Source organism: Fukomys damarensis, unplaced genomic scaffold, assembly GCF_012274545.1.
Source record: "Fukomys damarensis isolate Sample0158 unplaced genomic scaffold, DMR_v1.0_HiC HiC_scaffold_15, whole genome shotgun sequence".
Lineage (NCBI taxonomy): Eukaryota > Metazoa > Chordata > Mammalia > Rodentia > Bathyergidae > Fukomys > Fukomys damarensis.
Window position 1 is genome coordinate 7,073,721 of NW_022900927.1, and position 27,668 is coordinate 7,101,388.

At 36.7% G+C, this 27,668-nt stretch overlaps 1 protein-coding gene across 2 annotated transcripts in view; it reads right to left on the reverse strand.

Moving 5' to 3' along the window:
• Pced1b (PC-esterase domain containing 1B) overlaps window positions 1–27,668 on the reverse strand; it is a 129,285-nt gene that overhangs the window by 95,194 nt on the left and 6,423 nt on the right. For both annotated transcript variants that reach the window (XM_010638350.2, XM_010638348.2), the window contains exon 3: window positions 4,022–4,097. The gene's annotated coding sequence lies outside the window, so the exon portion shown is untranslated. The remainder of the gene's footprint in view (window positions 1–4,021; window positions 4,098–27,668) is intronic.

Genomic DNA, 27,668 nt, shown 5'->3' on the forward strand with positions numbered 1-27,668 from the left:
AGTCATTCAGAAAGGATTTCTGTTCTTCATCACTTCTGTTACTTCAGCTGCCTTTGCGACTGCTCAGCAGCATATTTATGTTCATCTAGTACAAGCGTGAACACTTTCTGAATTAGCTCCTGAGAGAAGTCAGCAGCACGTAGGCTACTCTCCCTGTCCTTAGCTTCTATCCAGAGCCCACTTCAGTAGCAGACTTCAGGGCTGGACAAAGCAATGCTCTTCCATGACACTCTATCTTAACTTTCTTGTCACCATGCAAGTCAGCTCCTGGGTGGCAACCTTCCCACCAGCTCAGTTGCTGGATATATGTACAGTATCTTTCTGTCATTTAATGAGTATGCACTGGTGTCAAAATAGCTTTTCGTTTTCTTGTGTTGCATTTTGTTCCCCAACAACCCTATAAAGTAATTATTTCTATCTGTATTTTACATGTGAGAAAACTGACATTCAGAAAGTTTAGATGGCTTTCCTAAGGACACACACCTTGTAATCAGCAGTAGAGGCTCTGATCTTCTGGGTTAGAAGTCTCATTTGTATTTATAAAAAATAAGTTTGGAAGGTGAAAATATACTTTTCCACCAACTTCTTCTTCCAGAAGACATTGTATCTGAACAGATCCCAGCAAAAATGGCCAACAGATGGGAAACTTGCCAGACGGAGCCACTCCTGATCCTGAGCCTGAATTCCAAGGTTCTGCTCCCTTCATCTCTGAGGTACTGCACCCTTCCCTGCCAAACTCCCTGTCCACCTCCATGCTCACTGGTCCTTGAGCTACCTCTGCTGTATATTCAGTAGAGGAAGAGGCCTCTGCTGACAGTGCTACCATCTGCTGTGATCTGGTGGCTCTGCCATGCCCTCTCTAGTGCTCTAACTTTGAGGCCTTTTGCTTCTTCTGAGAAAATGGGTAGAACCTGAACAAGTTCACCCTAGTTTATCCGCTTCAGTCTAGGCACTTAGGGCTCTTCTTTATCAGATCCCTCCCTGTCCCACGGGAAAGAGAAGAGCTTTCTTTCTCCTATGGCAGAGTGTAGGTTGACCCTGTCTCATAGACCTGCCTAGAAAGACAAAACAGTGCTCCATGGAGATGGCGAGACTCTGACCATGACTCCAAGCCCCTTGATACAAGCACAGCAGGAGCACTTGACTAACTGCACTTGGCCCAGGCATTCACTAGTCAGGGCTTTAGGAGACTTTTTATGAACATACATAAACACTGAAAAATATAAAGGCTGACACTCTGGTCACCAGGAAGCCTCCATCTGAACCCACCTGTAACTTGCTCCTATTAGTTCTGCTTATTGCAGGTATTATTTGTGCATGGCAATCAAGGCTGGATGCCCATGACCACCTGCTCGCCGGTGTTAACTGCCAGCTCCTTAGAGAAAACAGCTTTCACCACCCCTATAACTCAGTTCCAATAAAACAATCCAGATTCTAGCCTTGCTTGAGAAGGTGCCTTTAGAGCATGCTCTTGCTCTTCTCATTTTTGGCCACTGAATAAAAATTTCCTGCTAGTCTTAAAATTGTTTGGCTATTTATGAGCAGTATCGAGTAGGAAAAGAAGCAGCAAATTTGATAACACTCCCTGTTTCCAACTTTGAAAAAAGAATCAAATTATGTGATATAATGAAAAATTGCCTTAAGGAATCTAATCAAGAAACTCAAAACTTCAGTGGATTCATTTTAAGATATTCCCAGCCAAATGGAATGAACCACCCTAAGACATACGTACAACACTGTCTGTTTCCGTATTAATGTGGACTCATTAGCAAGTAACAGAAATGGAATCAGACTCACTTATGCTGGTATTAAGAGTTTAAAGTCTCCTCTACTCAGCCATGGAAAATGCCATGGAGAACTAGGCTTGGGGGCATCTGAAACTAAAGCTCTCATTCTGAAATTCTCTTCATTGGCTTCTTCTCTGTCCCCATCTGCCTTCTAGTTTCATTCCGTCTGAGTCCAGAGGTACGAGTGAGAAGTTAGGAGATGGAAGGGTAACCATCAACAACAGCAGCCCAGACTCATAGTCCTTCTGTTCCACCCATGAAAGCAAAAACTCTCAGCAGCAGTACAAAGATCCTGAGAAGGACTCAAATTGGATCACCTGACCATGTCTGATACCTGAGATGAGTTTTTTTAAATAACTTTTTACTATCATACATAATTTATTAAAACTGAAGAGGAGAAAAGTGGTCTGTAGTGTTTATCAGTATCTTTTTTTTCATTAACTTTATTGATACATTGTAGGTATACAACACAGTTACATTCATCTTTGGGATTTTGTACCTTTACATGACTGAGAACAGTTTTATCACTGTAATAAAGGGGAAGGAGTATTAGGCAGAAAACATAATATAGACATTATAGTCTACATAACTAGCACTTTTAAAATGCTTTTTTATGTCATTTACATGATCAGTTTTTTACTAGTCTGAAATAAGATTTCCACAGAGAGAATTATAATTGATAAAACTGTAACTACTGGAAGTTAGGTGTTAAGCTATTAATCATATTTTTCCCTTTAACTTACTTGACAGAATTTTAATGATATATTTATTGTATGGCCATTTGATTATTGCTTGTCTCTTCAACTGGAATGCAAATTCCATGATGTATCACAAGTACAAATACTTTTATCTACCACAGTTTTCTCAGCATCTAGAACACTGCTAGCAGAGAGATGGCATGTGACATATCTTCCAACTGACTGACTTTGATGCTAAATTCAGTATAAGTCAGCACTAGATGATTCTAAAGTAACTTAAATAATTGTAAGAAACACTGTATGAAAGAGAAAGGGAATGGGATGAATGCCTAGAATTGTAAGATCCAGCTAGCTTCATCATTCACGGCCTTCCAGGATATACAGAGAACAGAGACACGGTAATTTCAGAGAGTAAGTGTCTGATGAGCTAAACATTAAAAACTGAAGATGGTCATAAAAGAAAAAGGCTCAAAGTTCTAGCTAATTGGGAAAACAAAAGTTTGCAAAAGAGCTGATATTTTTATTATTCAAAACTCAGAATTGAGCTTAAGAAACTTAACCACCTATCACTGTATTTCTATTTGACCTAATTTTAAAATGAAAATGTCATTACACAAGATGTCCAGATCTCTTAAGTGGCCTGTGTTTAATGGAACAACATCCTGATGAGAATCACACTGCTTAAGCACTTTATTGGGCTGGTTCTTGCCAGAGGTACACTTTTCAATATGTCTCTCTGAGTCTCTGTTAATTTAGTTCTGCAGCTTCTCTGATGAGGACTTTATGTGCCTGGGCCTAGGAAAGCTACTAAGATGGAAGGAGGACAGCCTGCAGGATACTTGGCTTGGAATGGGGCATCCCTACTGCAGTGTGAGTTCTTAGCATGTGGACAGAAACAGATCTGGGGAAAAGGTGTCATACAGAAAGGGCTGTGGCCTGCAGGCCTAATGAATGTTTGCCCGTGGTGCAGAAAAGCAATTTCACCTTGACGAAAGAGACTGAGACAGAAAAAAGGGTTGTAGGAGGGGAAAAAAAGCATGGTCTTACATATTGATATTTCTTTTTCTTTTAAACTTTCTCTATGCTAGTGGAGAATTAGGGAGGAGGATAACAGGGAACTGAGGCAGATGGGAGACTAGAAAGGAGAGGTTCCTGCAAAGGGGTGGGGCATTGAGGGAACTAGCTCAGGAGGTTCCCCATGTCACGTGTGAATTTACCTTACCCTGAATACCAGGTGAGAGGATGGGCCAGAGTGACCCTGGGGCTGCCCAGAGGTGTGTCCTCTTTTACCCTTCTATGCACTCCCTTTCCTTCCCACTAGGCAACCTGATCTGTGTGGACTCCTCAACACAAGGATTACCGCACAGTTCGTTAATTCTATAAACAGGAACAAAATAATGCTGTAAGGAAAAATGTGATGAATTTATCCAACACAGCAGTTCTTGCCTTTAAAAAGAGAAGATACAAAACACCATGTCTAATTCAGTCATGAAATGGTCTTTCTGGACTGTTATGGCCAAAGAAAAGAACACTTACCTTTCTGTAAGAAGTCTAAAACACGTCGCTAGATGACTCTAAATGGGCTCTTTACTGTTTTGTCCTCTTCATTCCTCTGTGAAATGATAAAAGAATATTTCACTTCTCCTCCACATTTGATTTTCTAACTTTGATATAAGCTTTTCAATTAAAAATTATACTACTTGCTAGCTGCATCCTTAGACTACCTTTTTACTTCATTAAAGGGAGATCTAGAAAATATTTCCCATTTCAAGGAGGGAACAGAGTAGCTACGAGACTGTGCTGTCATGTGGAGCATCAATTCACTTGTGTGTTCTTTCGAAAGACATCAGCACTTCCAGCTACTCTTTTAATCATTCACACTGTGTTTACTCTTCCCCTGTGACTTCTATTCTTCCACAAGCTGTTTTAAAGTTGCTTCTTATAGAACCTTTCTAAAAAGGGCAACATATTTTCCTCACAAAAATCCAACCTAGGATTCACTCGCTATTTTGGGTAAAGCAATGACAGAAGAAATTTTATGGTTCCACTCTTGGCAATGGCTCCACTCGCTCTGCATACAATCACAGAGCACTGTATTTTCCTTCCAGGCGCCCAATACTTCAGGCCTTGTTCCTTAACTAATCTTCTTCCCAGAAAGCCTCTCCCTCCCTGTTCTGCATGCTTAACACTATATGTGTCCATTTACAATCCTGTGCCCCTGCTTTCCCATCTGCACCGATGGCAGGATAAAGTTCAAGACCTCTAGTCAACCCTCAGACATGTCCCTGCTGGTCTGGGTGGACGCGGGCAGCACTGGCCACTGTTATTCCCTGTGCAGCCTGTCATGGGCTCATAGAAAGCATCCTGCTGTGCGTACAGCCCAGACCTTTCCCACTGTGCTAATTGCTGGAAAAATCTTTTTCCTTTTCTTTGCCAACTAAATTTTAGCTATCCTGATTTCAGCTGAGGCCTCCTTCCTCAGTACTACTTTCTCTGTACTCTGCAATTTGAAGGGGGGCACCCCTTCTCTGTATGGTCCATGGCATGATGTGGCAGCAGAAATGACCAAATGAGACAAAGAGATGTTGTCTAATGGGTCCAGAACTTCCTTGAGCAAGGCTGAGTCCACTTTCAGTCAGCTTGGGGCTTCCAATCTGATTAAAACATGTTCAGATAAGACAAGGTGGGGCACATGACTGGTCCCCACAAGTCAGTACAGGGAGGTGCAAGTAAACCACTTCCAGTGAGAATGAGAATCAGCAGGAGGCTAGGGCCACAGGGTCAGTGTCCACAGCAGGATTTGGGTGTAGCATTGGAGGCTGCTGTGGGTGGCTGAACCTCTCCTCACCAGCTGTGGTCTTCTGGGTCCTTCTACCCTCTACCACCCCTACCCTCTAAAAAAATCCTCTCCTAGTAATTGGGAGTTTAGTAGAAGCATAATTGCTTAATGCCACAGAGACAGGGCCACCTGGGTTTTCTCTTCAGGGATCAACACAATTTACCTTAACCCTTGTCCCAGTGGCCTGAAGTGAACTTCTAAACATTTTACATGTAGATGTCTGGCTAAGGCCAGATAGCCACAGTAGAAGATGACTTGCCTGTGATCATAAAAATGGCAATCTAATAGCTCATATAACATTATTAATATATTCTTGCATTTAATATTCATAACATTTTTGTAAGGCTGTTACCATTACTATCTTTATATATGTGTGTGTGTGTGTGTGTGTGTGTGTGTGTGTATATATATAAAAATCTGTAGCATTGTAGTTTACCGACTGTGCCCCAAGTTATGCAACTAGTGAGAGTCAGAGTTTAGCCTCATAAGTATTCTTTTCATTTTTTTTTTCAATTCAGGGCAAGAGACTTGGCCAAAGCTTTTCTGCTCTGAGTCCAGACAGAAACTCACATGTTTGTGGGAGACAGAGTCTTCAACACTTCCTTGACTTTTCCTCTTATGGCATCCTCTGGGACCTGAGGGCCTCTCATTACGTGAAATATGAAAATGGCACATATTTAATTATTCATTTCCCATGGCATTTAATGAGGGGATTAACTGCAGAGTGAAACAAAAGGAAATAGTTTGACCTTCAGGCTGTCAGGAAATGATAATTAACTAAAACCTCCAGTCAGTTTAAATGGACAAATGAAAGGGTTTTAATGATCTGGATGCAAATGAGTCATAAGGATCACTAATTGAAGTCACGCAATGAAACAATGACAATGAGAAAATAAACATGTACTAAAAATATGTTTTCTTAATTATGTGCACAGGTGCTCTTTGGGCATTTTCAGAACTCCTTTAATTTTGCTTATGTCAGAGAGTTTTGAGTGTGGGTGGAGAAAGGACACAGGCTGTGGCGTGCAGGGCACACAGGGGAGAGGAGGCTGGTGCACACCAGAGGCTGGGAGTCAATTTTCAGAGGAGGAAGCACATTCATTGTAAGGTAGAGGCTAACTTGAAGCTCTGTCCATCACAGCCTCAAGACCAACTGGTTGGTTTTTCATTACATGGTTGACTGGTGTGACCAAAAGTTATTGTGGGAATGATTCATGGCCATTTTTCTGTATAGTATATAAACATAGACTTTTAATCTAGACCACCATCAAGATGCTCATAAATAGCTGCAGATTACTACCTGGTGCAACTTGTGCCTTCACTGTAGCTTCTGGCAGACCAGATGGGAGCCACATTCCTGGATTTGGTGCAGGGCCCATCTTCTTATTAATCATTTAATAAGCACAGTGTGGTAAGTGTCATGCAGAAGACAGGATGGCATCCTCCTTGCCCCGTTCTCCCCCAGGACAACACATTTTTCAAAAGCCCATCAAGCCTTAAAAGTCTCTACACACAGAAACTGCATGATATATAAATATATGTCTGCTCAAAATTGGCAAAATGAGTCACTATTAATAACTCAGAGTCATGGGGATTCAGGCAGTCCAATTCCTCTGCCAAAAGTTCAGAATGTTTGCTTAGTGCTTAGATTTTAAAAAAAGAAAAAAAAAACTCTGTTCTTGGTTTGCTTCAGTACATTTCGTATTTAAATACTCTACCGAATATGTCAAACTTTATCTGTGACCTTACTAGGGCATACCAGAACATACCAGAATAGGAGACCTTTAAAGTTACTGGGGTTTTAAAAATTGTGCCTGCCTAACAAGCATTTTCCACTTTTCTCTACCATAGCAACCATCCTCTGTGCCATATATGCAGGAATTGATAGAGGAAAAGTGAGGAAACTCTCTGAGTTATGTATATTGATAAAAATATTGTTATTAAATATTTCTTGAACATGACTTCCAGAAATAATACTTCAATATGTCATTGCTAAACCTCACATCACCCCTACAAAGTACATGTTACTCTCACTTCACAAACCAAGGCTCAGCAATTAAGCATCTGGCCTGAGCTGATGTACAAGTGACTTTCAGCCCTGGAATATAAACCCAATGCTCTTTTGTTTGAGCCATATGAAGCTGCTGGTAGTCAATTATTTCTGACCAAAATGGCAATTTTACAGTTTAACAATACTATAAATGTCCCTGAAAGGAAATTTAGAATCTCCTGAAAGCACAGACTATTCCTTGTAGATCTGGAGCATGTTGATAGGAAAGCTATAAAGACAGTATAGAGGGGAGGAGGGAGAAGGGAATGACAGTGTAATCTGTTATCTTCGTGCCAATTCCTGTTGCTATTACAAATAAAGATATGATGTTAAACTGCAGCAAAAGACAGCAAAGCATGTCAAAAATTCTTTAACCACTTAACAGTTCACTCAAGCGCTGCTCAGGCATTTGTCATTTCAACCAGCCCATTCTTGTTTGCACAAGACACACTTGTATGTCTTCTTCTTTGTTCTATATTGACTATTTCTACATGCTTTTGTACTTAGAGTGTTGCATTCGCCTTTGATGTTCATTTCTAGTAAAATCTAATAACAGTAATTTCTGATTTCTAATCTAATTTCTAGTAAAATCTAATAAATTCTATTATTAAGTTCTAAAAATATATTTCTTTCACCAATTTGTGAAAAATAACAATTATTGTAAGTACATTAGACAAAATTTTTATAGTTCTGCAGAACTCAATAATATTCTTTTACAGTAAAAACAGGCATGTTTGGGACACTGAATAGGAAGGAAGTATCAAAAGATCTGCAAAAGAAAAAGCTTTAAAAGGGAGAAATGTTAGTACGTCAGAGAAAAAGTCTGTCATTAAATGGAAAGACATGATGTCTCCTTATTGTCAACTGTTCATAATTCAGAAATGATAGAACTTGAAAGAAGAAATGAAACAAAAAATATTCCAATAGTGGTCAATTGTTATAATAATTTTATGGGTAGTGCTGACAGAGCTGACCAACATCTAACAAGCTATCCTGTAATCAAAAAATGAGGAAAATGTTATTATAAAATATTTACGCACTTTCTAGACCAACCAATATGGAACTCAATTGTTATATATTCAAAACAACAGGGTTCAAAAAGTCATTTACAATTTAGATTAGGTCTAACAGACCAAATAACTAAAAAATAGGGGATAGCAAAATGCTAACCAAAATATCACAATCAACGTCGTCACTTTACATTTAGTGGGTAGAGATTTTATTTAAATTATACCACCCACAGAAAAAAGGAAAGGCCAATGCAATAGTGTTTAGTGCGCTGTTCGAAGAAAGATATTTAACGAAAGAAGCATTGGGAAAGAGACTATACAGTACTGTCAGATCGTAACGTTGCATTGTGTATTTAATGTTTTGAAATATACTATACACAGGAAAAATTATTGAATAAATTTGACAAAATTGTCATTTATATACTTCCTGTTATATCATCTTATAAAAATTAACAAAAATATTCCATTTTTGGTCATCCTGTATTTAAACTGGATTAGCAAGCGGTCAATATTTATGTTTTTAATGCATTATATCTGAGAATTTCCAAATCACTCATGCCTACAACACTTCCTAAGCATTAAAATAATTTTGAGAATTTAGAAGTTTATAATGCTAACATATTTTGATAGAACCTGACTTTTAATAAGCAAGTAATCTATAAGCCTATAACAGGGATGTATTGAAAAGGTGACTTGGTAAGATTAGTTTCTTGGAAAATAAATACTTTGAAATTAATCTAACCAAGAAAGTGAAAGACCTCTATAATGAAAACTATAGTACTCTGAAAAAGGAAATCAAAGAGGACATCAGAAAATGGAAAGATATCCCATTGCTGTATAGGTAGAACCAATATTGTCAAAATGGCCATACTACCAAAATACATATATATATTTCATGCAATCCCAATCAAAACACCAACAGCATTCCTCACAGAACCAAAAAAAAAAAAAAAAAAAAAAAAAAAAAAAAAAAAAAACCCTAAAATTTATATGGAACAAGAAAATACCCAGAAAAGCAAAAACAATCCCAGGCAGTAGCAGAAAGCAAGAGGTACCACAATCCCTGATTTCAACTTACATTGCATAAATTTACTACATAAAACAGCATGGTACTGGTATTCAAAGTAGACATATGGATCAATGGAGTGGAATAGGAGATGCAGAAAAAAAACCCAGGCACACTCAGCTACCTGATCTTTGACAATGGTGCCAAAAGCATGTGCTAAAGGAAAAATAGCCTCTGTGATAGTTAACTGTAGTGCCAACATGAAGAAATATCTAGCTGATTGGTTTAGGATAGATTTGGGTGTGTCTGGATGATACACTTACTAAAGAAGTAACAGGCTTGTAGCCATTGGTCTTCACCATCACCTTTAGATATCTCCAGGCTTTCAGTGCAGACCCTTGGCTTCCTGATACAGACTCATGTAGAACTCTGCAGTGAGCTCCAGACCTTCAACTTTTGATTGGATCCTTTGGATATCCAGGGCATAGACAGCGTTTTTGCCTTCTTCCACACCTGACTCTGCAGGCAGCCACTGTAAGCCTATCCTTATAAATCCATATCTGTATCTATATTTATATCGATATATCTGTTCTTCTAGTGAACACTGACTGAACAATCTCTTTAACAAGTGATGCTGGGAATACTGCCTACACACATGCAGAAGATTGAATCTAGACCTGTATCTATCACCGTATACCAAATTAAAATCAAGATGGACTAAAGACCTAAATATTAAAACAGGAACACTTAACCTAGACATGGGCACAGATAAGGACTCTCTAAGCAGAACCCCAATTCCCCAAGAAATAACATCAAGAAGAAATAAATAGGATTATATAAAATTTCAAAGCTTCTGCACCAGCAAATACAAGCAACAAAGTGAAGAGACAAACTTCAGAATGGAAAACTATTTTGATCCAGCTACTCCTTGTACAGAGGACTAATATCTAGAATATGTAAGTACTAAAGAGCTCCTTTCTATCCTGCCATTTCAGGGTATACTTGCTTCCAGTATGGAAGGCTCCAGACTTTATACAATGGAAGACTACACAAAATTCACTTTTCCAAACCACTGTTCTTAACAAGAATCTGAACCCACACACTATTAATGCTAGTTTTACTCTACTACTTGTGAAGCAAACAGAATAAGTGGAGAGAAATGCCTTAAATTTGAAGAATTTCTAATATCTCTTTAATAAGAAACAAGAAAAAAAAATGAAAACAAAGATACTGATTGATAGATGAATGAATCATCTGGTTCCTACATTCACAATGATTCATTCTGTAAAATATGAATGTTTAAAAAATAAATCCATCTATTTAATCAGAAAAGACAAGAATATAATATGCAGGAGAACCAAGAATACTGAAAACATCATTTTGTTTTATTTCTGTATATGACTTTTTGATGTTCTGAATATTACTCTAATCTTTAATGATATAGAAAAGGAAATAAAATACTAATCACAGCCTGTCAGAAAAAAGCAGTCCTTTATAAATGAAAATAATTTTTCTAAAAAAAAATAATTTTTCTAAAACAGTATTTGTGGATAATCCTGGCTTTCTACTAATCTTCCCTCATTTGGCCTTATTTAAATTTTTTAATTTATTGTTTCCCTCACTGGTCTTTGATCACTGTGAGTCAGATGACCTTTTTTCCAAAGGGTAAACACTGCCCAATGCAAGGAAAAGTCCAGCTACTGAGATCAGAGAAAGCACTCCTATGATCCTTGTAAAATACAGCCCAAAAGACATCTTTCTATGAGTTCTGACTCTTCCCATTTTCTTAGCCTCATAACAATATTAATACCCCTAATTAACTAGCCTGGTTTCTGTTATAGAACATATCATTCGATACCATAAGGCCCTCAGCTCCAGAAGAACAGAGAACCTATGCAAACACAAAATGAAACAGTGATCACAGACTAAGATGAGCCAATCTCAGAAGTTAGTTTGCAGCTTCCTTATTCTCTGCTACCCCTTATAAATCTCTGTAAGAGAGGCGCTGTTCTCACAGCTCTCACATATTTATCTCAAATAAAGCCTGCCCTTGCTGTAAATCTCTCTCTGTCTCCTTTTTATTTCTTACACCTGGTGGGGGCCTCTGGAGCCACTGGACTTATACAGCTAAACCTGAACTCATGCAAAAGGCCTGGGTCCCTTCTCTGTCTTCATCAGGGACTTGGCTTTATGAATGGCATTGGATGAATTTGGGACTAAGAAGCTGTGGCCCAGCACAGGAGTGCCTGGGTAGAACAGGAAGTTGTGGTGGCTCAAGAAGCACCTCCATCCCGCCCCTCCTTCTAATGCTGGGTGTTGACCCAGGTCCCTGCGCATGCCAGGCAAGCACTCTACCATTGAGCTACACCCAGCCACAGAAAGCCTTTCTAATTGCTGATCATGGCTCCTTTGATTACCACTTTGTAAGTGTGACTGGGCCAAATAAAAGCAAATAATGGTTTCATATCTTCCTTGTGTACTTAATTTTAGCACAGCTCACAGAAGTTCAAGAGTAGATAGAAATCCAGAAGGAGGGCTGGGGATTTAGCTCAGTGATGCTGCTGTGTGCTGTGAAAGCGCAAGGTCCCGAGTTTGATCCTTGGTACCAAAGGGGGTGGGCGGGTAAAGAAGTCCAGAAGGAATGGCAAAAGGGGAAAGGAAGAGTTCTCAGTATTAGGCCTATAAGTTCTTAAAATACTCCAATCAGAATATATATATATATATATATCCATTCAAAAGAATGCTATAACTCATAGACACTGTAAAAGTGCTAATAGTGACAGTGAAGACATCAGTCATATTCAAGGCATTTGCAATTTAATAGAGGAATTTGTCCCACCTGTGGCTTGTGGAGTGGGGAAAGGGGGAAGTAGCCCTTCTAGCTGAGTCTGTGGACAGCTACCGAGATCAGAGAAAGCACTCCTATGCTCCTTCTAAAATACAGCCCAGCCAATTCCAAAAATGATGTGAGTGTCATTCCTTAGTGTCTTGTGTGGCCTTCTCACTGCTATGCTCTCTGGAAAAGTAACAAACTATTAGATAGTGTGAGTGTTTTTCAGCTCCTTTCTCTCCTGACAGAAGAGAGAAGGACTGAACCAAAGCACTTGGTGCCCAGGAGAAGGGGAAGTGCCATACTCGGAGATTGTTGGTTGCTAGGAATCAAATCTCACCTCAATTAACTGAAATGAAAAAAAGAGGAATTCACTTTAAAGATAAGGTCAGCAATTTTACAGACATTTACAAGCAGGAAACAAAGTTCAGCTGGATGTTACAGCAACCAGTGCCAGGAAAGAAAAAGATACTCAAGTCAGTGAGTGGGTCTCTTCTCTTTCATTCTTCCCTTCTTTTACTTGCTGATTCTGTCTTCGTCCTCTTTGTCATTTTTAAAGGCACGCCTAATTTCTCTCTGGACTTTAGCTTGCTTTGATTATTTATAATTTTTCCCTCAAATAGCTTAGGTTATGTGGCTTTGGCCTGAACTGATGCCAACCCATCCCCACCCCATTCCCGAGTTCTAGGCTGCAGTTCACCGAATGACCTTCCTGTAAACTGACTCAAAATCATGAGACAATCTGGACACAATGGCTCATGCCTGTAATTCTTGCACTCTGGGAGGCTGAAGCAGGAGGATAACAAGTTTGAGCTCAGCCTGGGCAACTCAGTGTCTATTCAGACCCTGTCTTTTAAAAAAATTTAAAAGGGCTGGGGTTGTAGTTCAGTGTAAAGAGCCTGGGTTCAATCTCCAGTGCCATGAAAAATGTCCACAGGTCTATCCCTTGTTTAACTGGAGTGGGGCATGGGGCGCAACAAGGTGGGGTTAGGGCTCTTCAGGCCTGTCCTTTTCAGCAGAGACACAACAGCGGGAATTCTCAGACATTAGGGTTGGGGAAGTGGCACAAACATCTCAAAGTCTGTCAGTCTATGCCAAACCAAAGGTTTCCTTCTCATGGTGTGGCACACACACACATGCACACACACACACACACACACACACACACACACACACAGTTGCACAGGCCCTGATGTGAAGGGGGCTGATAGACTGTTTGGTTGTACTGAACAAACAGAGCTGAGAATGGAGGTACTTTTCATGTGTTCATTCAATTAACTTTAGAAATATTTACACTATGCCTTGTTCTGGGAGAATCTAACATCCTCCAAATGTCCATTTTATCACATTTGTGTTTGTTGGCTTTTTGTGGAACCACAAGTTAAATTTCACCACTATGAAGTTTTCAAAACACTACTGGATTCGACTGTACCTAAACATTTCTTAAGAAGAATATTAAAAAATTTAGATATACAAACAACAATAATTTCTGGCTCTGGATACTCAGTTCAATTCAGTGCCTGGAAACCAAAACTAAGCAGAATGACTAAAATAAACATAATATCTGTCTGGCCTTCCTTCCCCTCCACTGTGTAGCTTTGATGTGAGGTTCCAGGAAACTGTGTTTGCTCTAGGCAGGCGCTTATGTGTGTTTTCATTATTTAAAATTTAGTGATAAGCGGTAAAGAAAAAGGAAGAGGGTGATCATCTAAGAAGTTGCAATTAAGCCACATATTTTCAGAGAGTATTCTCTATAGGCACATTCATCTTAACAAATATATAATTTTCTTAAATATTTTTAGATGATACACACAGGCCATCAGAAGACTTGAATTCAAGTTTTGATTTTGCCAGAAAGATGTGTAAGATCCTCATTCCCCATTATTCTCTGCTTCTCTTTTTGCTTAATACATCAACTTATTAAGGTAATTAACCAAGAGGCTGAATATTCATACTTTTTGAAAAATGAATAATAGCCTTCAGCAAGTGTTTGAATTTGAATGAGTAAATTCAGTATTTATTGAAGAATCAATATTGTTCCTACTAAAGTTATCTTAAGCAAACTTATACATCTATTTTGGTAATTATTTAACCACATTTCACCTCAAGTATATTTTAAACAAACACAGTTAACTTACACAGTTGCTATGTTCCAAGTTTGTTTTTTTTTAAAATATACAAGAGAAGCTAATTAAAGCATTCATTAAAAAGCAAATACAGCCAGGGATTTAGATGAGTGGTTCGGTGGCCTGCCTTGCAAGCACAAGGACCTGAGTTCAATCCCTGGTACCAAAAAAAAAAAAAAAATCAAATATATCTCCAAAGCAGATAATTATTAAACAATATAAGAAATGTCTATAATACCCCTTCATAAAAAGTCTTATTTTTAAATATCAGTTTCTCTTAAAGCAAGGGATAGGTTTTATACATGGATCCAGTCCACAGACCTACTGAGCCTAGATTATGCAAAGTATTGTGGTAGGGGGAGCAGAGATGACAAAATAGAAGAAAAGTGGTTCTGTCGTAACAGGACAAGAGGGAAAGTTAAATAAATACAAAAAAGTTAATTTATGTGAATAGCTGCATGCAGTACATTATTATCTATTAATATATACATATAGTGGCAGAGAATATGGTTACTCTTTTAGTTCTAAAGATAAAACAAGATCAATGTTAAAGATGAAGAGATCTTTGAAATGAGGTAGGTTAATGAGCTAAGCAATATTTATATTGTTGTGTGACACTTAAAGCTCAATATATAATATCAGCCCCGAATAGCAATGACAGTAAGATAGTTCTAAAATTCTACTAATGATGGGATATGGCACTTCACAGAAATGAGTTTTCCTGGAGGCCCAAAGGCCCAGGCACAAGTTGATACACCGCTCCTGAGACCCTCAACACTAATTCTCCTGCCTCCTCTCCTCAGCGTGAGGATATGCTCTTGCTAAGTTCAACTTTGGTGCAGAAACAAGGAAAACCCAGTTACTGTAGACATCTTTTAAACTGAGGCACTAAATATAAAAAGTGTGTATAAATACTTCCTTTCTACAGATGTAAGCCTTCAATATACGACCTTAGATTACAGCAAGAAACTAAGTTTCTCAAGTATGTCTGATCCAGAGATGAGTCTAAACTTCAAGGGGTGAGAAAAGGAATATAAAATATGTATGATTAATATGATAAAGAATATAGTTAAGCGATTAAAAGTATGAATAATTTCACTAAAGAGTTGGAACCTATTAAAAATCAGAGAGAGAGGCGGGTGTGGTGGCGCATGCCTGTAATCCCAGCACTAGGGAGGCTGAAGCAGGAGGATTGCTGTGAGTTCAAGACCAGCCTGGGCTTCATAGTAACTTCCAGGTCAGTCTCAACTACATAGTGAGACCCTGTCTCAAAAAACCAAAAACCAAAAAACAAAAAATTTAATAGAGCCAGGCATGGTGGTGCAGGCCTGTAATTCCAGCACTTGAGAGGCTAAGGCAGGAGGATCACTCCAAGTTTGAAACCAGCCCAGAGTACATAGTGCATTCAAGGATAGTCTGAATTAAATAATAAGACCCTATCTCAAAAAAAAAAAATCAAATGGGCACCTGGAACTCTAAACATCTCAAAACTATTAATTAATGAGGAACTCACATTAGTTACAAAAATGAAGGTAGAATAAAAATGTTTACAAAACAGATTGGACATAGAATAAACAGTGAATTCTAAGCTGCATTAATGAGCTGGAAACCAGATCAATAGAAAGCACTTTGAAGCAAAAATAAAATAAAGAATAAAATCAATAGCTAGAACATGATATATGTAGAACATTTCACAAATATATGGGAGTTCTAACAAGGAAAGAGAATAAAGGAAAAGCAATATTTAAAAATATAACAAACAAAAATTTCCAAAGAGATCAACACAGATTTAAGAAGTTGAAAAACAGAGAAAATTCAATTAACTCCGTCACAGTTAAACTGATGTAAACCAAAGATAAAAAGAAAAATTCTAGATGCAGCCAGAGGAAAAAGAGAACACATTATCTTCAAAGAAGCAACAGTGAAGATTTACAGTTGACTTATTAATGGAAATTCTGGGTTCCAGAAGACAATGTCATCAACTTCAAGTGCTTAAAAACATAATTACCAACCTAGAATTGTACCTTGCAAAAATATCCTTCAAAAATGAAGGTGGAGCCAGGTGTGGTGTCACATAACTGTAATTCCTTGGAAGGCTGAGGCAGGAGGATTGCCATAAGTTTAAGGCCAACCTAAGCTTTGTAGTGAGTTCAAAGCCAGCCTGAAGTACATAGCAAGAGTCTTTTTTAAAAAAAGAAAAAGAAAAACAAACCTCAAAAACAAAACAAAAGGTAGTGAAAATGTTCTTTGGGCCAAAAAAAAAAAAGTCAGAAATATGGAAATGAAGGAATAACAAAATTGGAAAAAGCAAATATATGGATATATATAAATTACTATTGATACTGACTAAAAAAAGTTATTATAATGTATTTTATAGAATATATGTAGAAATATGCTGCATAGCATGAACACAAAAATCAAGAGGGAGTAAGCAGTTTAATAGGTCTAAGGGTCTAACTATCAGAAGAATAGTAACAATAATAATTTGTATAATTCTGTGTTACTTTTGAATGTTTGTGCTGCCAATAAAGTTCTTATGTTGAAGTTCTAACCCTCAAGGGATGGTGATGAGGTGGAATTTCTGGGAGGTGTTTAGATTTTGAGGTTTAGAGCCCTCATGATGAGATTAGTGCACTTATAAAAGAAATCAAGATCAGGTTTGACCCTTCTGCCATAGGAGGACACATCTAAAAGGCAGTGGGAGGAACAGTTATTTCCCAGACACTGATTCCACCTTGATCTTGGACTTCCTAGCCTTTAAATTTTTGAGAAATAAATTTCTGTTGTTTACAAACTACATAAAGTTTATGGCATTTTGTTATAGCAGCTCCAAGAGACTAAGATATTCTGTAATAAATCAAGGATATATTTTATAATCTCTAGGGCAAATAATATCAGAGTGATAAAACAGTACACAACTTGCAAGCTTCAGAATAAAAATATTTAATAAAAATTGAATGATCTAAAAAGGCAAAAAGAAAAAAGGAACACAAGACAAAAAATGAATATAAGAGAAAATGAAAAATAAGTTACTTCAAACACAAGACAACAGTTATTACACTGACTATAATGAATTAAATATGAAGCAAAAAGCTAAGATTATCAGATTAGATTAAAACAAATCCAATTATATGCTTTAAATATGACAAATAAATGTTCAATGTAAAAGGAAAGAGAAATATACCAGGCAAATAAGACAAATACTAACCAAAACAGAATGCTTGGGTACCTGTACTGTACAATATCAAGCAATTGAAGTTTAAGTGGAATACTACTATAATCTTAAATATCTATTCACCTAATAGCAAAACTTCAAAATAAAGGGTGAATAGACTAAGAACAAAAAAATACACAAAACAACACAAAAAAGAAGAGCAATCAAAAATATAGAAAAACATGAGAAAGATAAAAGCAGGAACCAAGGAAATAAAAAGAAATGTATATAGAAAAAAATCAAAACAACAATCACAATGAGAGGCATTAACATGCCTCTTTCAATTATTGATAGTAAAGCCAAAACCAAAATACCAGTAAGTATATAGAAGATAAAAATACTGCTGCACAATTAACATATCTGATCTAATTAATATGTGGATAAAATTGCACCTACTTGTGGCTAGTTTATATTCATTCAAGTATACACAAAACATTAAAATCAATATATTGCAGCATAAAGTCTCAACAATTTCCAAATACTGAAATCTTTCAGAATAACTTATCACCACAGAATTTAGAGATAAGCAACAAAAACAGACAAAAGGCTCACCTGTCTAAGAATTAATCAATATATTATAAATAAGCATGAGATTAATAAGCCAGAAATTCAAAAGCAATTAAAACTTTATGCCAAAATATACATATCAAAACTTTGGGACAAAATTTAAAGGATGCTTGGAAAGAAATTTCTAGTACTAAACCCAAAAGAAAAAGAAAAAGGTTAAAAATGCACTTATTCAATGTTGATATTAAGAAACAGCCCATTTGCCCATCAGTTGGAAATTGGATAAAGATGTGGTTTTCCTATAAAATGGAATACTACTCAGCCATAAAGAATGAGAAATTAGAGTCATTCATAGGAAAATGGATACATTTTGAGGCTATACTCCTAAGTGAAATAAATAAGTCACACATGTGTAAAAACTGAATAGTTTCTCTGGTGAGAAAAACTATAATAGTACACAAGATCCTAATGGAATAATTAACAATGTGAAATAGTAAGAAAAGGGCTAAAGATGTAGGGAAAGTGGGAAGGGTAGGGGAAAGTGAATAAGGGAAAATAAAAAAGTAGGAGAAAATGAAAAAATGGAAATAAAGTGTTTGTAAATGGGGAGGGGAGGAGGGAGTGAAGGGAGGGCAGGGACAAGGGGAAAAAATGAGAAGCAAGACCTGTCATGTAAAGGTATAAGATCCCAGTGATGAACGTTAACTGTACTGTATACCTAGAATGTACCAATAAACTCAATAAAAAGAAACTAACAAACAACAGCAATCAAAACTATGGAAAAACAATAACAATGATAAAAGCAGGAACCAAGGAAATAAAAAGAAATGTATAATAGAAAAAAATCAAGGAAGCTTAAAATTAATTCTTTGGAAAGATTGTCAAATTTGATAAACGTTAACAGCTGTTTTTAAAAGTAGAGAAAACACAAATTAGCAACAACAGCAACAAAAAAGATGACTGTAGGTCACACAAATATAAAAAAGATAAAAGGATGCTGAAAACAACTTCATAATGACTGTTTTGAGAACTTTGGTAAAATGGACAATCCTAAATTACATGGTGAGAATCTGTCAAAAAAAAAATATTTTTTTTACAGGCCGGGGATTTAGCACAGCGCTTCGGTGGCCTGCCTTGCAAGCACAAAGACCCAAGTTCAATTCCCAGTACCAAAAAAAAAAAAAATTTCAGCCCACAATAAAAAACAAAATCTTTCCCTAAAAAAGCCCAGGCCCAGATAGCTTGGTAATGAATTCTTCCAAACATTTAAGGAAAAACTAATGCATGTCTTCTTTAAATCTTCAGGAAGACAGGAATAGGAGGAAAGCTTTTCAGACTTTTAACTGGCAAGAACTTAATTTTAAAACTCTAACAAGCATCGTAAGAAAATTATAAACTCACCTTTCTAATGAACACTACTGAAATATCCTCAATAAAACATTGGGAAACCAAACCCAATGATACAGTAAGCTGAAGGCAGTTTAATCCAAGTATACAGAGATGGTTTAAAATTCAAAAATCATAAACACAGACCATACCACAATAAAAGCAGAGTAAAATTTTTTTAATAATCTCAAATGCAGAAAAGGCATTTGATAAAGTGAACATTCATTTGTAATGAAAACATTTAACCAATTAATAAAATTGAGTAAAGATTTATCTATAAAATATACAACAGAAAACATCATTCTCTAAAGTAGAATATTAAAACTTCCTCCCAAGCTCGGGACTGAGTTTAGAATAGTTACTATGACCACTTTTATAAATACTATAACTAGAAGTCTACAAAAGAAATAAATGACTGTCACAGAGATTGGAAAATTATCATTTCTAGATAATAAGATCATGGTAAGACAAAAGTGCTGTATTTGTATATACTGGTAGTAAACAAAAAGTAAAATGTATTTACAATAACATCAAAACATCTAGAATAAATCCAATTAAAGATATACAAGACTGAAAATTAAAAAAATATTATTGAGAGAAATTATATGGCCAAATAAATGTTTTAAAAATAGGCCTAAGTACTGTTATGACTAGAAAACTCAATACTGTAAAATGCTAGTTATTTCAAATTAGTATTTCCAAACAATCCCAATAAAACCCAAGCTGGAGGTTAGTTGGTCTTCAAAAATTTACAAATCTTTCTACAAATCATATGGAAATGTGAAGAGAGAGGAAGAGCCAAAGCATTCTTGAAGGACAAATATGGAGCACTTACACAGTAAAGTATCAGGAACTATTATAAAGCTATCATAATTCAAACAGAGTAATTTGTACAAGAACAGTTAGCCCCAACAGAATAGAACATAAAGTCCAGAAGTAGACCTGCACATATGTGCTCAGATGATTCATGACAAAAATGGCCTGCAATGCACTATGGAAGAGAGTGATCATTTCAATAAATGGTGATGAGCTAAGTGAATATGTGAATGGGAAAAATATATATTGCCTTTTACTTTATACTATACACCAAAGTCAATTCCTGATGATTGCAGAAAAAAATCTGAAAGGTAAAACAATAAAGCCTGGAGTAAGCAATGCTTAGTTAAATAGGAAACAAGCAAAAAATTAACCATAAAAAAATGAGATAAACTTGACTATATTAAAAACAAGACCACCTGTTCACTAAAAGTGAGTTGGCAAACAATTAGTAGAAAACAGACACAGATGATTCAAAATCCTACAAAACCGGAATATATAAAATGTCTTCTAAGTCAGTGAGAAAAGGACAGACAGCTCAAATGCAAAATGGACAAAAGACTCACAAAAGAGGATATCTACAGGGACATATGGGGAATCGCCCAAGTTCATCACCATCAGGGAAATGTAAGCTAAAACCACCAATGAAGAACACTACCCACAAAAATGGCTAAGATAGAAAATGATAAGTGCTGGCAAGGTTGTTTAAGTATAGGAATGTTTATATATCTTGTGGGACAATAAATTGGCACAACCACTTTGGAAAACCAGCAGTTACTACTAGAAGTGAACATGCAAACAACCTGTGATTCAGCAAATGCATCCATGGGCAAATACCCAGTAAAAATGTGTGCATGTGTTCACCAAGAGACGTATTGCAATATTCATGGCAACTGTGCTTGTATAATAGACAAAAGTCGTAAAATCCCAAATGTCCATAAAAACCAAAATGGCTAAATAAATCTCGATACAGCCACACAATGAAATACTATATATATATCTACAATTATAAAGAAAACTCTGAACAGATCTCTCAGACATAAAGCTGAGCAACAAAATTCAGATATGGGTACTCCATTTATATAAAATATAAAACCAGAACTAATCCATGCTGTTAGAAGTCAGGTTCACTAAAGGAGGATAGTGACTAGAAGGGAACATAGGGGGCTTTTGGAGTGCTGATGTCTTGCTTCTTGCTTTAGGTGGTTTCAAAGGCATGTTGTTTTTGTTTTGCTAATCCTCTTCAATGCAGGCTGCATGATTCTTGTCCCACCACTATCTTTGCTGGCATTGTTTTTTCTTTTTTCTTTTGGTACCAGGGATTGAACCTAGGACCCTGTGCTTGCGAGACAGGTAGCAGTATCACTCAGCTAAATCTCTGGCCCTGCTGGCATTTTTTTCATTAGAATTGTTGGACAGAAGTCAATTTCTGCTTATGTAATTGTTCAGTCCACTTTCAATATACCTATTTATAACTGTGTTTTACTGAGTTTCTACAAAATGCCTGCTTCTCATAACTTATTTCTGGGGACTAGCTTTTCTCTCTAGGTATCTCTTCAGTTTTCTGATAGAGTTTTACCTAATTTGTCCATTTGCCTCTGTACTTTATGATCATCATTTTACCTTACTGATGGTGTTGCTCGCTCCTTCTATACTGTTATTGTATTGATTTAAGAGAAAGTGTAATTTTCTCACTGGTGCTGAATCAAGATTCCACTGAATTTCAGTATTAAATGCTTCGTGCCTTTATGCTAGGGTTGACAGAGCCACATGCAGCCAATCTGAATGCATGCTCTCATCAGCAGACAGCTCTCTTGTGTCAATGAATTCATCATGCTATCATAGTAAGATACCACTGTGTAAGGGCATGAGAAGCCACCAAATATTAAACATCTCAAATTATTCTTTTTTCTTTTTGGTACCAGGGATCAAACTTGGGACCTTGCTATTGCAAGGCAGGCAGTGGAACTGAGCCAAGCTAAACCTCTAGCCCTCAAATTATTCTTATTACTTCATACTCACCAAATAAACTGGTATCTATAAATTCGGTTTCTGAAGGCTTTCTTTCAGGCAGAGAATATGATTAGGTCAATTATTAAGTTATGATTTGATTCTTGCTTTAAATTAACAGGTAAGTTTGGGGAGTTTACATTTTAAGTAATTCTTGTATAAAATTAATTCATGGGTACCAAAACGATCAAATTCTGGAACTGCCAAGAGGGGCTTTACTGATGTTATTGAGGTTGCCCCACCTGTAGAGCTCAAGATCCAGCTTTTCCCAGGCCCACCCTGAAGAAAGAAGCAAACATTTTATACTCAATGAGTCAATGCATCTAAAAGAGCCAAGGATCTAGGATTCTTAGTGCCTTCCCAACAAAGGAAAATTAGAGGAATTTAGATGTCCAATCATTTTAATAAATATAAATGAGTGAATAAAAATTTTTTACTCTGAGATAATTGTGGATAATTGCCACAAAAAAGCATGTTTTCCATCACCCTGCTGTTTCCATAAAGCAGGGAACATCAGTGAGCATACTCATCCTCCAAAAACTTGTTCAGGTATGCACCTGACCTCTTCCACACTGTAACTGCCAAGGACACCTACATTGGTTTCCTATCATATATTTTTATCACAATGTATGAGGCAAATAGTACTGTGTCAAAATTGCTCTCTGGAGAGAGTATTTTTATTTTGTTTTATTTTGCTTTTTCCTATAGTTCAAACCCCCGTGGGTATTCTCCAGTGTGTGAAGATTGCCCATCTTCAATTCTAACTAAAGGTCTTTACTGAGGAGGTTCACCTACAACATGTCATCAAGCCCCCAGGGACTATGAGACACCAGGGATGCAGAACCACAGACCCACTCTAGTTTGTAGCAGCTGAGAGTACCAGCCAAATGAGGACCTGCTATACTCTGGTACAGTAGGGCTCAGGGGAGCTACATAATTATTATAAACATATTGTGGTGAGACACCTCTCAGGCTGTTTATTTGTATATAAACCTAGCCATTAGGTTCAACACAGATTTATTAGACATCTGTGCTGTGTCAGATCACATCCAAGGCACAAGGGCAATAAGGCAATACTCTTTTACAGCTTTATAGTTCCCAAAGCACCCTTCACATGTCTCATCACAGCCAACCTTGTGAAATCCAACAATGCATAGATTGCTACTGCATTTCATCTTGCAAATAGAGAAGCTGAGAATCTGAAAGACTGACTTACTTGCGATCACAAAGTTAAATGGAAGATCTGGTGCCAAAATCAAAGGATATGATTCTTTATTCAATGCCCATTTTTCCGTATCACTTTTAACACATTGCCATCTGGCATTTAATTGGAGGGTGCTTTGACAGAGAGAACTACTACTTTCCTTGCTGGTACTTCTTTATTGCTAAGGCTTTGAAGAAGATGAATCATAAAGTTCATTCTATCATTGCTTAACTTTAAGAGACTATTTTCATCTCTATTTAATAGTTTCCCCCAATTATATTTTTATTTTCATACAATTCACTTTGTTGAATCATATACTTGGTCAACAAAATGAGTAAAAGTTACAGTCCTGCATATATTTTGGAATTTTTGAACATTCAAAGTACATATATTGTGATGAAAATATTTTGACTTTGGTTATATTCAATTTGGACTTGAATTCTAAATGGTCTTATATCTTCTACTTGTTTCTAATCATACTACAAATTCCTAGAGGAAAGCAACCACATTACAGCACTGGGAGTGTGGCCAAGACTAACAGTATTTACTGAATGGAATTTAAATTATGGCTGACCCTGCTACTCCCTAAATAGGAAGCATCAGAGCTAATGATTGAGCATGAGACTAGAGCAAGAGAGACCATGATGAGAGAACTGGTTCTACCCCAGATCATGGGCAAATTACATCAGCTAAGCCCATGGCCCTCATTAAAAAAATCAGAATGTTAACGGCCATCTCTTAAGGTTCTTGTAAAAATTAAATGAGAAGCTTGGCATATAGTGTAAATGCACCAAGTGCTGTCAAGACCACTTGCAATTATCAAGAATACTTTCTGTGATCTCTCTAGAAGTCCTTCTGTGTTCTCCTGAATTAATGTAATGCTTCTTTTCACCATCACAAACTGAAAGGTCACAGCTCCAGAGCAAATCCACCACAAAAAGCCTTGTGTTTGCTGAAAAGAACTGAGTATGTATTTACAATAGTCTGGCTATAATGGCAGAGGGTTTATGCTTTTCTCTCTTAATTTTATTTTGTGTTTATGTTGGTTAACGAATAATTGTTGTATCAAAATATATATTGCTTTGAATAATCAGATTCATCTTGACAAACTATAAAAATTTAATTATGATTATAGGAAATCAAACTTTTTGTAAGACATAAAGCAGGACTCTGAAAGCTTCATACAGTTTTCTAAATTTGGTTTGTTAAATATTGTCTGTATTTATCAGACAGATAAAATTAACCTCAGCTTTGAGGGATACAATGCTTCATAAAAATTCAATTAGATGACATCCTTAGGCTAAAAATAAGCAACATGAAAATTAAAGGTGTTTATGGCCAAAATCTTAAAAACCAACAATAACACTAGGTATGTGGTTCTAACACATTGAGTTTTTTTAAAGCAAATTCTTATTTATGTATCTAAAGCTAAGAATTCTCAAGATTTAAAGAAAAAGGCCTGTTAGTTCTTTTGTTACACAATTATGACCACTCTTTTTCAAATTTCTCAGCTTTCTCACTTTATGGATTTATTCTTTGAGATGAAACTATCATTTATCAGTGAGATTATGAATGGTATTCTCTGATTCTTTGATTTTCCTGAATCTTTCAATTTTCTGTATAAAAACATAGTTGCAGAGGACTGTAATACTGATTATCACCCAAATAGGCTGTGAAGAGTTAGCCCCACAATTGGCTTGTTTTAAAAAGTGAGTCTGGCTAAAGCCTACATGCCAAGGTCAAAATAACTCACACCCCAATTCCATTCCCACAACTAAAACCTTCAAACTAAACAGATAATGTTCTAATTACAAACATATATTTTGTCTATTGGGTTACTAATTTAAAAATACTGTGTCTTGTCCTTTATGAGTTCTGTACATTACATTCCATAAAACCACATGTTGCCTTTACCCCAATTGATTGCCAATAAAAGTCAGTGCCTGAGACTATACAGCACCTTTGTCAGTTACAGTGACATTGGTTGCCCTGACACCCGTTTCTCTCTCTTAGTTCTGTCTCTTAATATATTCCTTTTCTCAAGCCTGTGTCACACACTAGACAGATAGATACTAAAGCCTGACTACAAGGGTCTCTAACAATAGTAATTTTCAAATTAGGAAAAAAGATGTGGAGTGGGGGGTGTATCACCTTCCCAACACTGGCTTAAAGATATGCCTTGGAAGAGGACTCAGAGCTGCTGGGGATGGATCTCAATCAAGGATGTTTACTTTATCATTTACTAATCATGTAAATATTATTCATTAGTTAATTTTTATAATTATAGAGCATGCAGTTATTATATAACATATCAATATTATATAGATTATATGCTTTTGTACTTCATATAATAAATGATACATATTTATTATATCATTGTTTTTCTTGTTGTTATTATTAAGAATGTGCCTGGGAGAGGACTCCCAACTGTTGAGGGTAGATCTCAACCAAGGATATTGAGTCCCAAATCTGAGAATGGGGACTATCAGCTAATAAGAATATGTGTCTTTTATGTGCCTCATTTTGGTCAGGTTTGTGTGGCTACTATACTATTCAGGCATCATACTAATTCTCAGGCTAGAGAATGGCACCTGACACAGGGTAGCTGCTTAGTAAATATTTGCCAAATAAACAACCATACTGCCAAGGTGGGACAGTAACTAGCCCTCAAAACAGAAGGCCTGATAAGGCAAAAGAGAGCTTGTGTGTGTTCTAAAACTATAGTAGTAGCTGACTGTTAAGTAGGAATCACAATTAAGCAGAAATATCAATGCTCATTACTTTAGCCAATTAGAAAATTTCATTGTACTTTTTCTTATCACAAGAATATTGTAGAATAATAGAATATACAGCATTTAAAAAATACTGTGACGAGGAGGAATATACACTTTCAGTAATTTATGCACTATGCATACTACAGAATTCATGCACATTTTGTTTTACAAAATTTGGGATCATACTATTCTGTAATTTTTTGCAGTCACCAGATTGTCCCCTTCTATGTTATTTGGAGTAGCAATTTAGCATGACCTCAGACAGATGTATACCAATTTGTTTATCCACATCCCTGTTTTACACTAACAATGTGCCCATTTTTTTCTACTAGAAATGATACTCCAATTTGTGATACCCAGTCATAAACAAACACTTAATACATTAAAGCAACCTCTCGATTGTAGAGATCTTGCCCTGAGGTGTTCTTCCTGAAGAAGCTATGGGTCTAGCATTACTTGCAGCAAGAAGAGGAGGATAAGCCTGGGTGTCCAGTGCAGTGCTGACTGACCCAGACACAGAGACGAAACCAGACCTACTCTCAGTGGTTAGAACCTGTTGTCCAACAGTCTGTGCCTTGGGCAACAGAGGACATATTGTCACCAAAAACTCAAGTTAATATTCTGAAGTTGAAAGCAATTTTAGAAATGATCAATGGCCATATCCTCAATTAACTCTTGGGGATTTTGGGGAGGCTAAAGGATTTCTGCACGAGATTAGATCTTGGATCTCCTCAACTCATGACATGGAAGGTTTCCATAATCATGAAGTTATGTGATACACTTTTAATGGAAGACTGGATAAATGAGACTTTGGACTCCACTGACATAGTCTAAGTTCAAGTGCAGGTATACCAGCTATAGAGGGATTTAAATGAGAAGATCCAGTTCCACAACTCACAAACTGAAAAGCCCATGCAAACTTAAAAACATTAAGTGGAAGAAGCCAGACACAGATCGCATTGTGTGATTCCATTTATGTGAATGTTCAGAATCGGCAAGTCCTTAGAAAGGAGATTGGTGTTTGCCAACAGCTGGGAGGACAGGGAGTAGTAAAGACTACGTAATACGTACAGGGCTTCTTTTTGAGATGATGAAAATAATCTGAGTTTAGATAGAGGCGATGGTTGCAGAATATTGTTGAGTAAACTAAAAAGCACTGAATTTTAAAATGGTGAATTTATGTTACATGAATTTCATAATCAATGAAATTAAAGCGAAAACACTGTGGGGCCAGACACCCATAGGTCTGAAAAGATGAGAAACTGCCCCCCCGCAAGGAGTTTAGAAAGATGGTTGAACAGGCTTAACCACCTGTGAAGAGCTGATAGCCTGCGGTTGCACTTCCTCTTTATGCTGTACCCTGCAAAGTTTGGTTTGCAAAAGTAAAAAAAAAAAAAAAAAAAAAAAAGAA